This window comes from Saimiri boliviensis, chromosome 7 (assembly GCF_048565385.1).
Source record: "Saimiri boliviensis isolate mSaiBol1 chromosome 7, mSaiBol1.pri, whole genome shotgun sequence".
Lineage (NCBI taxonomy): Eukaryota > Metazoa > Chordata > Mammalia > Primates > Cebidae > Saimiri > Saimiri boliviensis.
In genome coordinates this window covers 98,906,922-98,921,956 of record NC_133455.1, presented here as the reverse complement: position 1 = coordinate 98,921,956, position 15,035 = coordinate 98,906,922, and the positions used below count along the sequence as shown (strand labels likewise).

The following is a 15,035-nucleotide window of genomic DNA, read 5'->3' as shown; positions in this document are numbered from 1 at the left end:
GCCGGGCACGGTGGCTCAAGCCTGTAATCCCAGCACTTTGGGAGGCCGAGGCGGGTGGATCACGAGGTCGAGAGATCGAGACCATCCTGGTCAACATGGTGAAACCCCGTCTCTACTAAAAATGCAAAAAATTAGCTGGGCATGGTGGCACGTGTCTGTAATCCCAGCTACTCAGGAGGCTGAGGCAGGAGAATTGCCTGAACCCAGGAGGCGGAGGTTGCAGTGAGCCAAGATCGCGCCATTGCACTCCAGCCTGGGTAACAAGAGCGAAACTCCGTCTCAAAAAAAAAAAAAAAAAAAAAGAAAAGTGATGAAAAGAAACATTGCTAACCTGATTTTATACCCTCACATAAAGATTATTGTTTTTTACATATATAACCACAATAATACTATTTAACCCCAAAATAGTTGGGCTGTGTCTATTCCATTTTCCTCTAAATTCTAATAGAAATTATGTGGGGTTTCTTGGTGTGTGTTTTGTTTTTGAGACGGAGCATCATTCTTGTCACCTAGGCTGGAGTGCAGTGGCACGATCTCGGCTCACTGCAACCTCTGCCTCCCAGAATCAAGTGATCCTCCTGTCTCAGCATCCCAAGTAACTAGAATTACAGGCACACTCCACCACGCCTGGCTAATTTTTTGTATTTTTAGTAGAGATGGGGTTTCACCATGTTGGCCAGGTTTGGTTTTGAGCTCCTGATCTCAGGTAATCCACCGTCCTCAGCCTCCCAAAATGCTGGAATTACAGGCATGAGCCACCGTGCCTGGCCTGAGAATTTATGTATTTTAAAGAAGTTTGAATAATTTTTTTGACAGCTACCCACCCAAAGCAACACTTAAATGAACCATCCCATCTAAGTGTCCGTATTGCACTACCTAGTAAGGTATTCACGTAAGAAAAAAAATAAGTTCTAGTCCATTTTGTTTTATTTAAACTAGAAGAATTTTCATCTTATTGCCCAGTACCTTAGGGAAAGAGCTGGTGAAGGGAACTTGAGCCTAGGTTTTAGTGGAAAGTTCTGTGTTTTATAGACTTCATCACCCAGAGAACTGGGTTTTGTTGGCATTAGCAAATTCACTCTCTTTATTCTCTTGGGTTTGGTTAAAAGTCATTTTTTAAACTTGAAACTTCCTTTTTTCTAGCAAGAATTTGCCTTACCTCTTGTGATGCTTTTCTTCCTCATAGGTTTCTAGTTCCCCTTTGAGTAACTTGTAAACCGCAAACAAGTCTAAAAGAAAAATACAGAACTCACCTCCCACCTTTGGAAGACATCAGTGTCTATTCCGTCTCCTTTTTAAAAGATAATTAGGGAAATCAATGGCCATAGTTTTCTTGGAAATAGAATCTTTCTCCAACCACTATTCTGGTCATTTATGTAGGGCTTTACTGAATTCTAAACGTTTTCAGTGTGAAATTATGGATTATTTTACTTTTCCTGTTTTAGTCATTTGTGTTTTCTAATTCCTTTACAGTAAGAATGAGGAGCACTATGTAATGAGCATTTAACATATGCAAGACTTACATGCATTATTTATCTTAATCTTCACAACAATAAGCAAAATGAATTGTTTTAATACCCTGTATAGTATCAGCTTATATGTCACCACAACTTGATGAGTGTTTTGGTCCCCAGTTTTGTTTTGTTTCTTTCTTTGTTTTGTTGTTTTGTTTTTTTGAAGTGGAATCTTGCTCTTGTCACCCAGGCTAGAGTGCAATGATGGCACAATCTCTGCCCACTACCACCTCTGTCACCCAGGTTCAAGCAATTCTCCTGTCTCAGCCTCCCTAGTAACTGGGATTACAGGTGCCTGCCACCAAGCCTGGCTAATTTTTACATTTTTAAGTAGAGATGGAATTTTGCCATGTTGGCCAGGCTGGTCTCAAACTCCTGACCTCAGGTGATTTGCCTGCCTCAGGCTCCCAAAGTGCTGGGATTATAGGCCTGGGCCACTGTGCCCTACCTTTGTTTCCAGATTTTAAAGGAGAGAAGTGAGCCAGATGTTCAGTGATTTGCTGCTGGTCCCCTGGTGTAAGCAGCAGAACCAGACTTGAACCCCAGCAGTGTAACTCTACAAGCCATCGTCTTAACTGCTGTGCTAGGGTACCACTCCCTCCATCACATTCAGGGTGCCTGCCATTACCTGTATTTTACAGATGAGGAAGCAAGCTTAGAGAGGTTAAGTAACTTGCCCAAGGTGACATGCCTTAGGCAATGATGGAGCTGGAGGGGCACTCAGACCAGACCCCCCCTTATTCTGGAGCCAGTCTGTCTTCAGTAACAAAACACAATGGCTCATTGTGTGGAGAAAAAAAAATTTAAGAACCTGGGGTTGGCACATTAGTATTCATTTTTGAAGACAGGGTCCGCAGCCCCAGACCAAAGATCAGTACCAGTCCTTGGCCTGTTAGGAATCCGGCCGCACAGAACAACAAGGCCTGAGCTCCACCTCCTGTCAGATCAGCGTCAGCATTAGATTCTCAGAGGGGCTCAAACTCGATTGTGAACCGCACATGAGAGGGACCCAACCTCTCTAGATTACACGCTTCTTATGAGGATCTAATGCCTGATGAAAACATCCACTCTCACTCCACCCTGTCGGTGGGAAAATTGTCTTCCATGAAACAGGTCCCTGGTGCCAAAAAGGTTGGGGGCCGCCATTCTAAGAGACCACTTCACTTCCCTATTTGCCAGAAATGTGATTGTGTTTACTCCAATTCAAAAAAGAGTCTTTATGTACATTCCTAACCCAAGTGCTGCTTGCTCCTCCTACTCACAGCGGTCTATGCTCAACTCTTAACTTCCTCTCTCTGTGTGTCTCCAAAGAAAAGAGGAGATGCCTTCCTCTTGACGGTGGGACCCCCACTGGTGATTCCTGAGACTTTATTGCTAATTCTCTGCCTTTGGCCGTAATGACAGTAAGAATAAATAAGCAAATACAACCACCTTTGTGTAGCACTTGCTCTGTTCCAGGCTCTGGACTAAGTGCTTTTCATACATTATCTTATTTAGTTTCCTGTTATTAATATTTCCTCCATTTTACAGAAATAGAAAATAAGGTAGAGTGACATTAAAGTAACTTTTTTGGCCTGGCACGGTAGCTCACACCTGTAATCCCAGCACTCTGGGAGGCCAAAGTGGGAGAATTGCTTGAGCCCAGGAGTTCAAGACCAGCCTAGGCAACATGGCAAAACCCTGCCTCTACTAAAAAATACAAAAATTAGCCAGGCGTGGTGGCATGCACCTGTGGTCCCAGCTACTCGGAGGCTAAGGTGGGAGGATCACTTGCACCCAGGAGGGAGAGGTTGTAGTGAGCTGAGATAGTGTAACTGCACTCTAGCCTAGGCAACTGAGTGAGACTCTGTCTCACAAAAAAAAAAAAAAAAAAAAAAAAAAAAAAAGTAACTTTCTTGAATGTGTACAGGTTGTGAATGGCTAATGGAGATTTCGGTCAGTATTTGTCATATTTCACAAAATCCATCTTCTCAGGCTCCATGCCATGCTTTAAGTTAAGAACTGTGGTAGTGACTAAACATCATAGAAATACAGTGGGGCTTTTTGTTTTTAGGGTTTTTGATTGAGGTGGTATGGATCAGCTGCTTCTCACCAACTGGCTTTAAAAATTCAAAAATCTTTTGTTAAGTTGCTTCATCACTATATGGTATCTGCTGATGAAATGAACTGGACTCTAGCATTGGACCCTTTGAAAATCAGACAGCTGACCTTTTGGAAGTGTGGATGTCTAAATAAACATCTCCTCTGCCCTGGGGCCACACACAGGGAGAAGAAACCAGCTTCAAGCAATTGGCCCTAATGTGTCTATTTCTCTTTCCTCCGCTTTATTTATTTACCATCATACAGAGATGGCACCCTTATTCTTTACAGGTGGATCAATATTTACAGCCATTCAGTGGGGACGTTGTTGGCTCTTCCTGTTCTGCAGGCTGCTGTGTAACAAAAGCTGCCTGTTTTTCTGGGACCCTCCACATCTGCTAGCAGAATTGCAGTTAGTATTATAAGGGACTTTGACTGATGACCAGTTCAAAGTCAGTTTGTTTGGAGTGCTTACAACAATCTTCCTGTTTGCTTGGAAGTAAAAATAACTCTGGTACACACAGGTATCAGACCCAGAAGGCAGATATGTGGTTCAGAGTAGACATTTATTTCTCCATCTTTATTTTTCCTCATGATCACCTCAACATTCTGATGTATGATCACAACCATCTGTACGATTATAGTTCTTTAAGCTACTGTAAGTTTAAAATTGAAGGTTGCATAGGTGCATATTAACAAGGGTGGTGCTGATAAATTTTTAAAAAAGAGGTAGCTGATCACAACAGCATTTTAAAATTAATGAATGCAATTGGCTTTAATTATAAAAAAAATGCATATGTCTAGCAGGCTTCCTCAATAAGGCTTTTTTATGCTGACTGTGGCACATTTTTCTTCAAATAATTGCAGAGCTCGGCTTTATCATTAAGCAGATGGTTTCCATTAATTCCCAAGGAAAGTAAATGATTGCAATTAACCAAACACTCAAAACTTGAGGATTTTAGAGTTCAGCCCTTGTACTTCAGGCAGGAATCTATGTGTCACCCTGTTAGTCAAGCGATTCCAAAAAGGAGAAACTCTGACAATTTTATAATGTCTCCTACTTTATAGATGGGCTTTGAAAGTAACTCCGAGCATTCTCAAAGCTAAGTTGGTGCTAAATCTCTGTTGACTTGCCAGTTCTGTCTTCATGGTGTTATCTGTTCATTTGTTGTTTTGTAGTAGGAAGAGGATTGAAAATATTCTAGACAAATCTGAATATCAGTTGAAAACAGTTCAAAAACTCTATAAATTCAGATCGTACTATAGGGGTTATGGCTTTTCAACAAGTACCACTGTGTTTCTTTGCCTTATAGTATGACATTTGGGAGATGATTTCATTGGCAGTTTCAAAGAAAAGATAAACTAATAGAGAATATACCCTCATGCAAATCACCCCTTCTTTTACAGTAAATAGTGTTTCCAGTGAATTTCTTCAAACTTGTTGATTTTAAACAAATGATATTGCTTCCTTTTTCCCTCATTTTAGTCATGTACTCAACGGATTTTCTTTTCTTTTCTTTTTTTGAGATGGAGTCTCACTCTGTCACCCAGGCTGGAGTGCAGTGGCACCATCTCAGCTCACTGCAACTTCTGACTCCCTGGTTCAAGCGATTCTCCTGCCTCAACCTCCCGAGTAGCTGGGATTACAGGCATGTGCCACCACACCCAGCTAATTTTTGTATTTTTAGTAGAGGTGGGATTTACCATGTTGGCCAGGATGGTCTTGATCTCTTGACCTTGTGATCTGCCTGCCTCGGCCTCCCAAAGTGCTGGAATAATAGCCGTGAGCCACCACACCCGGCCTTTTTTCCTTTTTTTAAGATAAAGTCTCACTCTGTTGCCCAGGCTGGAGTGCAGTGGCATGATCATAGTTCACTGCAGCCTCTACCTCCTGGATTCAAGTGATTCTCCTACCTTGGCCTCCTGAGTAGCTGGGACCACAGGGCATGTGCCACTATATGCAACACATTTTTATTTGGGTAGACTACTGTGTGCCAGGTTGGACGGCAGAAGGAGAAAAAGATTTTGTCCCTGATTTCAAGGGGCTTGCAGTGTGGGTGTAGTCATTCATCGTGAACAATAGCAATACTCAAGGTACATGGACAGCAGACCATCTCAGCATGTGCAAAGGTGCCAAACAAGAATCAGAGCAGAGATACTACTTGAGCTTGGGCTAGAAGGATGAATGGAAGTTTCCCAAGCTGTCAGCATAGTGAAGAGGGAAGAATGTATGCAAGGCAGAGAGGCCCCCAAGGCAGGTTAAGTTCAAGGACCTCTTAGGTAATTAGATGTTGACAGAATGCAAATTTCAGGGGAAGCCTGTTGGAAGCTCAGGTCAGACTGGTAGGCTGGGGCCAGATAATGATGCCCTTTGGAGCTTCACTAAGGAGGAGCTCAGATTTTATCCTGTAGGTGATACTCTATGTGGCAGCAATGTGGTGTATGGATAGATTCGAGGAAGTGGAAGTAGACTGAAGAGATAAGTGAGCCATCACTACAAAAGCTAGGGAAGAGAGGGAAGAGTCTATGGGGACCTGTAGGTTCAAGTTTAAGCAATTGCTGTGAGGAGCCTTGTGCGTTCTAGAGAGACAGAATACGTGGTGCCTTTGAGTCATCCAGGTGAAGATGTCAGTGAGGGGTGGATGTGGGTTCCATGATCCCAGAGCCTAAAGGAAAGACGTGGCTTTGAGTCATAGTAAACCCTAACCTGAGAACTCTGCACATGACTCCTGAAACCATGTCAAGGTAAGTTTCACAACAGATATTTCCACCTTTGTTTCCTAGTTTCTTTAACTTTTTCTGTTGTATTCACACAAATCCCTTAGGATATGGAGTCTGCTGTATCCAGTTTGATGGGTGTTCTTAACCCTGACCAACCTTCAGTAGTTTGATACCATACTTACCTGGGAAATGAGGAACACTGGGTGGGGAGCTCATTGTTCATTAATATAGCCCTTTTTTTTTTTTTTTTTTTTTTTTTTTTTTTTTTTTTTTTTTTTTTTTTTCAACAGGGTCTCACTCTGTTACCCAGGCTGGAGTGCACCCAATCTTGGCTCACTCCTACGTCTGCCTCCCAAGTTCAAGGAATTCTCCCGCTTCAGCTGCCCGAATAGCAGCGATTACAGGCACATGCCCCCACACCTGGCTAATTTCTGTATTTTTAGTAGAGACAGGGTTTCACCATGATGGCCAGGCTGGTCTCGAACTCCTGGCCTCAAGTGATTCACCTGCCTCAGCCTCCCAAAGTGCTGGGATTATAGGCGTGAGCCACTGTGCCCGGCCTCACCTTTCTTCTTAAACCAAATGATAAAATCTTCTGAGACTCAGGTTTGCATCTTTGTCATAGTTTCAATTGGAGGTAAGGGATAGAAAGGATAGCACATTCTCTCCAACTGAAATAATGACCTCCATGCTTCTCACCTCAAATCCTGCCTTTAGACTCAATGCAAATCCCATCTCCTCTTCTTTTGACCATCCCTTCTGAAAGTGAGCCTAGCTTTGCTCTTTGGAACTCCTGTAGTGTTTATTATTTATTTACCACTTAGCATTTACTACCTTGCGAAGTTAGTTATTCCAGTGTGCACAGATGCCTTCAACTCCTTCTAGATGGATATCTTCTCAGGAGGACCCTATGCCATCCTCTTTGGGTTCCCCACTTTTTGTCTTCTCTATTGACTTACGCTTAGGAAGAACATAATAAATATTTATGTGTTCATATGTTAGAGAAACTTTAAAATATACGATGGTTTTTTCTACTGCACATACAGGTTAAGCATCCCTCATTCAAAAATCCGAAATCTGAAATGCTCCAAAATCTGAAACTTTTTGAGCATAACAACATGACACCACAAATAGAAAATTCTACACCTGGAGTGACTGGTGGACCTCAAGTGACTGGTTGTAGTTAAAACGTTGTTTCAGCTTAGTGCAGTGGCTCACTCCTGTAATCCTAGCACTTTTGGAGGCTGATGCAGAAGAATCACATAACCCCAGGAGTTTGATACCAGCTTGGGCAACACAGTGAGACCACATTTCTATTAAAAAACACGAAACAAACAAATTTTAAAACTTTGTCTCATGCACAAAATTATTTAAAATATTGTAGAAAATTACTTTCAGGCTATGTGTATAAGTTATATATGAAACATGATTAAATTCCATGTTTAGACTTGGGTTCCATGTTCATAATATCTCATGACATATGTGCAAATATCCAAAAATTTGAAAAAATAAAAAATTCGAAACACTTCTTGTCCCAAGTACTTCAGTTAAAGGATACTTAACCTGTACTATGAATGTATAACCTTGATTTTCTTCTCATAAATTAACATTATCAGTTATAAACATAGCTGCCTTTATTAGGTATATAAATATTTGTTAATCTGAAAACCTTAGAAGTGGGTTTATCAAGCTCCTAGCTTTTAATCTGAATTGACCTAACAATAATAGATCATATTATTTGAGCATAGTATATGTTATCCCGTTCAGTCTTTTAAAATAATACCATGAATTAGTTGTATTAATTTTTCCCTTTTCACAGATAGGAAAATGGGGCCTTAGAGAAGATAAGTGACCTGTCCAGAGACACACAGCCTTGAAGAGACAAAGCAGGGACAGGGTCCTACTGGGTTCAGCTCCAACCCCAGGATGCGGTCCTGGGGTTTATCCACGGCATGGTGCTGTGGCCCTCGTACATCTGTTATATCACATAATCTGCCCAGGGACCTTATGAATACCTTTTCCTAGCCTTGTTTACAGATAAATAAACTGAAATTCAAAAGTTTTAGGTGACATACCAAGGTTATTAATTAGGTCTGTCTGGCGGGAGCTTGGTATGTCACCTACAACTTTGTTCTTTCCACCATACATCACTTCCTCTTGGTAGTAGTTGCCAGGAAGGTGCCTCAGTAATGGTTTGAAGTAGCTCATTGCTGAGACCCTTCCAATTCTAAGTTTCTATGTTTTAGGAGCAAGATTTATCAGGGAAATAACTTTTCAGGGATAGAAATTATTGCAGCTACAATAAGTAACTTCATGTCTCCTGTTGATTATTCCTATATTAGTGAGAATGCGTGAATACTTGGAACTTGCAGCTAACTCAAAACAAAACAAGCAAGAACTTGGGGTATATGTTGTCAGAACTATCAGCAAGTAATAAGAATGGCTGGTTCAAGTTTCTTTTCTTATTTTTTGCAAAATAGTTGAAATGAAATGAAAGTGAAAGGCCCAAAGGCATACAACAAGAAAACAGATATAAAGGTCTCGGAAAAATCCGCAAAGCTACATAGTAATTCAGCCAGTAAATTTAAGTTTTTATAGCCAGCTTTAGAAATTATCAAGTGCTAAATGGCAGATACACTCTTTTGTTTTATTTGCGATAGAGTCTCGCTTTGTTGCCCAGGCTGGAGTACAGTGGCATGATCTCGGCTCGCTGCAACCTCCATCTCCCAAGTTCAAGCGATCCTCCCACCTCAGCCTCCTGAGTAGCTGGAATTACATGCACCCATCACCACACCTGGCTCATTTTTGTATTTTTAGTAAAGACAGGTTTTACCATGTTGGGCAGGCTGATCTCAAACTCCTGACCTCAAGTGATCCACTCACCTCAGCCTCCCAAAATGAGATTCACTGCTTTAAAAGATCCCCAAGTAAAGAAGAATATTTAATTCTTTACTCAGTTTGCCTCAAATATCCCTAAAAGCTGGGCAATATAGAGTCAGCATTAAGTCAAGTGAAAAGTTCCTTCCATTGTGTGAATCTGTTTTCGTTTAACTTTTATTTATGTCCACTGCTTTCATTTTATCTCTATATAACATAATTTTGTCTGTGATTGATTACCAGTCCATTTCAAATTTATGTGAACTGTGATTTAATTAACTTTACCCTTAAGCAACGTGTTTTGAGACATATTAATGAGGTGGGAGTCTTTTCAGAGTATTCATAACTTATACATCCTTTTTTCATTTTTTGGCTTGGCATCAGGCTTTGAAATTCTGCAAGGCAAAGATCTGAATTCCGAGCCTATGTGACTCCAGGGAAGATCTCCTATATATTTTCTGGCATGTTTGTTCATCGGTATTTATAAAATATTGCTTTCTTACATCTTAATTCTTTTTTCTATTGCTGATTAAGAAATTACTTGGAAAAAAATCTCTTTTGGCTATAGATTTTTTTTACTCTCTCTTTTTTTTTTTTTTTAACTGGCTATAGACTTTTTTTTTCTTTTCTTTTCTTTTCTTTTCTTTTTTTTTAACTTGAGACGGAGTCTTGCTCTGTCACCCACGCTGGAGTGCAGTGGCGCAATCTCAGCTCACTGCAACCTCTGCCTCCCACATTCAAGCAACTCTCCTGCCTCAGCCGCCTCAATAGCTGGGATTACAGGCACATACCACCACACCCAGCTAATTTATTTTATTTTTAGTAGAGACAGAGTTTCACCATATTGGCCAGACTGATCTCAAACTCCTGACCTCAAGTGATCTGCCCATCTCAGCCTCCCAAAATGCTGGGATGACAAGTGTGAACCACTGCACCCAACCCAAAAATATTTTAATGTGTTGTTTTAATGTTTTCCAAGAACACACTAAAACAAGATACAAATAAACAATTTAATGCATGTGACTTGGGAAATTATGTATTTCTCTTCCATTCTGCCCAGTGCATACTTACAGTAAGTAATTGCAGAATACAGCCTGCCTTTGTGCATTTGGATATGTGTGCTAACTATGTGTTAGGTGCTGTTCAAATTCAGTGTGAGGCCAGACATGGTGGCTCACACCTGTAATTCCAGCACTTTGAGGAGAAGAGGCTGGGTAGATCACTTAAGCTCAGGAGTTCTTGACTAGCCTGGGCAACATAGCAAAACCCTGTCCTTACAAAAAATTAAAATATTAGCTGGGCAAGGTGATGCGCACCTCTAGTCCCACCTACTCAGGAGGCTGAGGCAGGAGGATCACTCGAGCCCAGGAGGCTGAGGCTACAGTGAGCCATGATCATGCCACTGCACTCCAGCCTGGGCGACAGAGCAACACCCCATCTCAAAAAAAAAAAAAAAAGAAAAAGAAAAAGAAAAAATTCAGTATGGTAGTCCTTAGGAGCTCTTTTCCACTTCTCCAAAGCAAGGAGAAGAAAAGCAGCTAATCCTCATCTGTGATAACAGGAGGTCAGGACATAGTGACTCAAGTTGTAAAATCAAAGTGTGATAGTCTCTATATATTATTTAGAAATGTAGAGGCTGAGACAGGAGGATCACTTGAGCCCAGGAGATTGAGGCTGCAGTGAGCAGAAGAAATAGGTCCAAGAGACGAAAGTGGTTGCCTTCGGCAGTCAGGTAACTACCATTTCTGTTGCAAGACTTTTAGCCCTCATTATTTTGCTCTTAAAAACATGTGCATGTATATTACTTTGGTAAAATAAAAAATAAATTTGAAGAGCATAACTAGTTCTACCAGAGGGTTAGCATTATCCTTAGAGTTTTGGGTAGATAGTGAACTCCCTGATGGAACTCTCCTGTCCTGCAAAGGGTAATGCTCACCATCTTTTACTTGGCATGTCTTTAGGGGCCTGAAATTAGGTCCATAAATGTGACATTGGAAGACAGGAGTAGGGGAGATTTTGCCTCAGCCAATTCCCAGCCCAAATCCTGAAAGTTGTAGAGGATTTTAATTGATGTTGATAATAGATGACAAACACAACAAAAATTAGCTGCAAATGTGAGAAGGTTGTTGAGGAATAGTGCATTGACACAGTGCAAAAAAAAAAAAATCTACTATATAATTAGCTATACACTATATACACTGACAAAGAAAAATCCATACCTTCCTAATGGAAAAACCTGGTGCTGACCAACATAATAAAGTGATCACTCATAAATTTGATAATAGTAAAGCAGCCTATTATATTTGTTGATATGCATTAATGAAATGCAGTTGACCTTTGAACAATACAGATTTGAACTGTGCAGATCCATTTATATGTGGATTTTCTTCCACTTCTGCCACCCCTGAAATAATAAGGCCAGCCTCTCCTTCTCCTCCTTCTTCTCAACCTACTTGACATAAAGATGACATGGATGAAGACCTTTATGATGATCTACTTCCACTTAATGAATAGTAAATACATTTTTTTCCTTATGATTTTCTTAACATTTTTTCTCTAGCTTACTTTATTGTAAAAATATAATATATAATACCTACACAAAATATGTGTTAATCAACTATGTTATTAGTGAGGCTTCTGGTCAACAATAAACTATTAGTATTTAAATTCTGGGGAGTCAAAAGTTCCATGCAGAGCTGGATGCAGTGGCAAATACCCATAATCCCAGCCATGTGGGAGAAGGAGGCAGGAGGATCATCTGAGCCCAGGAGGTTAAGTGCAGCCTGGGCAACATAGTGAGACCCCACCTCAACAAAAAAGAGTTACACATGAATTTGTGGCTACTCAGGAGGTCAGCACCCCTAACACCTACATCGTACAAGTGTTAACTGTACACAGTGTCACCAGTGAAATCTTCTTTTCACGAACAATTAACATGAATATTAGCAAGCCTTACACAGTTTATAGGAAATAGAGGGGTATCTTAGTTCATTTGAGTAGCTGTAACAAAATGCTTTAGGCTGGATGACTTGTGAAAAACAGAAATGTATTTCTCACAGTGCTGGAGACTGGGAAGTCTGAGATCCGGGCACTGGCGAATTTGGTATCTGGTGAAGGCTTGCTTTCTGGTTCATAAATGATGCCTCTTGCATTGTCCTTATATGGTGGAAGGAGTAAGGCAGCTCTCCCAGGCCTCTCCCATAAGGACAATGAATCCCATTTGTGAGGGCTCTGCCTTCATGACCTCCCAATCGCCCACCTCCTAATACCATCACACTAGTAATTAGGTTTCGCCATGTGAATTTGGGGGTTGGAGGATGCAAACATTCAGACCATAGCAAGGGGCTAGCAGAATATGTTAAAAGTCAATATAAACAACCAAATCTTGAAAGTGGGCCCTTTTACAAGACAACTGTCCTGCAAAATGCAATGTACAATCTTACTGCATCCTGGTTAGGAGGAAGAAATACCTACTATTAAAACATTTTTAATACTAACAACAAAGGCAAAATAAATTTTGTGGTTTTTTGGTTTTTTGGTTTTGTTTTGTTTTGTTTTTTTTTTTTTTTTTTTTTTTTTTTTTTGAGAGTCTTGCTCTGTCACCCAGGCTGGAGTGCGACGGCATGATCTCAGCTCACTGCAACCTCCGCCTCCTGGGTTCAAATGATTCTTCTGCCTCAGCCTCGTGAGTAGCTGGGATTACAGGCATATGCCACCACACCCGTTAATTTTTGTATTATTAGTAGAGATGGGGTTTTACCATGTTGGACACGCTGGCCTCAAACTGCTGGCCTCAAATTATCTGCCTGCTTCAGCCTCCCGAAGTGCTGGGGTTACAGGTGTGAGAGAGTAGCTTCTAGCTCTGCTCCTTACTAGGCTGCTGAAATTTCCTGAGCAAGCCATCTTCCTCCCACAGCTTCATTTTCTTGTTAAGATAAAATAATTATACTAGGCCCCTGAGGACTGTGATCAAGTGAGTTGTAGTATGACTTCATAAACTTGAAAGGACTACACAAATGAGAAATTGCAAGCCTGTTTCTCTTCCTGGCTCCACGTTTCCTGAACCCTAAGGCTAGAGGCGAGCATGGATCCTGTTACTCTGTCATAAACGTGATCTGAAACATGAACATGCTCAGCCTAATACAGGGAAAGGTCAGCCTAATATAGGGAACAAGCAGTTCTGATCCTCTCTCACCTGACTCTGCTGATACACAAAGCCCTTTGACTAGTGACAGTCACATGGTCAGCCTGGGAGGTTGTTACTGAGACTGCTGTCTCTTGACTTTGTTGAGGAAAAGAGTTCTGTGCTCAAAAAAAGAGGAGTGGGAGCCAGGCATGGTGACTGATGCCTGTAATCCCAGCACTTTGGGAGGCGGAGGTGGGAGAATCGTTTGAGCCCAGGAGTCAGATCCGAGCCTGGGCAATATAGTGAGACCCCCATCTCTGCAAAAAATGTAAAAATTAGCTGGACATGGTGGTGTGCGCCTGCCCTGACTACTTGGGAGGCTGAGGTGAGGTGAGGTGAGGATTGCTTGAGTCCAGAAATTCGAGGCTGCAGTGAGCCATGATAGCACCACTGCACTCCAGCCTGGGCAACAGAGCAAGACCCTGTATCAAAAGAGAGAGAAGAATAGAGTTGTCATGATTCTTACACAGGAAACAGCAACCTAACTAGATAATTGAGGACAAAAACAATCTTCTTTGTGACCTGAGTAACTTTTTCCTTATATAATATAAATTATGCATATAATTGCCAACCTCTGTTTTGTTCTGAGCTATTTGGACCTCATTTTAGCAACCAGTGCCTAAAAGTTTTCCTCTGGAAAAGTGTATCTTATGTTACCAAATGTATTTGTATATTAATATATTTCTTGAACTTGTACTTCAATTCTTTGAATTATTTATTTCTGAATGGGGGCTATAGAGCAATTTCGAGCGAGCAGCTAACACACTTGTTTAAGTAAAAGAAAACCAAATGCCTCTGTATTTTACCCATAAATAGATATGTTGTATAATTTGAGGGAAGATTTCTAAATACAACCACAAGGTGAGAGGACCTTAAGGAGTAAGGAGGCTTGATGGAGGTAGAAAAAAATATTTCAGCTGGGTGTGGTGGCTCACGCCTGTAATCCCAACACTTTGGGAGGCTGAGGCGGGCAGATCAACTGAGGTCAGGAGTTCGAGACCAGCCTGACCAACATGATGAAACCCCATCTCTTCTAAAAATATGAAATTAGCTGGCATGGTGGTGCATACTTGTAATCCCAGATACTTTGGAGGCTGAGGCAGGAGAATCACTTGAACCCAGGAGGTAGAGGTTACAGTGAGCCGAGATCATATCATTGCACTCTAGCCTGGGCAATAAGAGCAAAAGTCCACCTAAAACAAAAAAAAATTCATGACCACTGAGCTATAATAAATGTCTTTCAGATATAATAAAAATAATTAGCATTCTTTTAAAGCTTACTACATGCTAAATGTGTGTTTAAGTGCCATATAGTCAGTGTTGCATTTAATGCTCCCAACAATCTTCCTTGCAATCCCATTTCACAAATGAAGAAACTGAGTCTTAAAGAGATAATTTTCGTAAGAACAACATGAGGAGGAGGCTGAGTAGAGAATTTGTATTCAGGTAGCAACTCCAGACCCAGAATCTTAACTGTGACACTGTAGCCATCTTTCTATCAGAGCAGCTTATCCGCTTCTGAGGGAAAAATTCTGCCTATCAGTTATCCTCCCCAAAGTGGAGTGGGAGTTTGAGGAATCTCAGCACAAACTTTTATCGGCTTACATTATGTAGCACGAGTAAAGCTATGAATTTAACTCTTGAAACATTTCCATCTT

The 15,035-nt window shown here is 41.0% G+C and overlaps 1 protein-coding gene across 2 annotated transcripts in view; it reads left to right on the top strand.

The window, feature by feature from the left end:
* The window catches only part of PRICKLE1 (prickle planar cell polarity protein 1), a 127,021-nt gene that overhangs the window by 34,878 nt on the left and 77,108 nt on the right, over nucleotides 1-15,035 (top strand). The gene's annotated exons all lie outside the window — the stretch shown is intronic.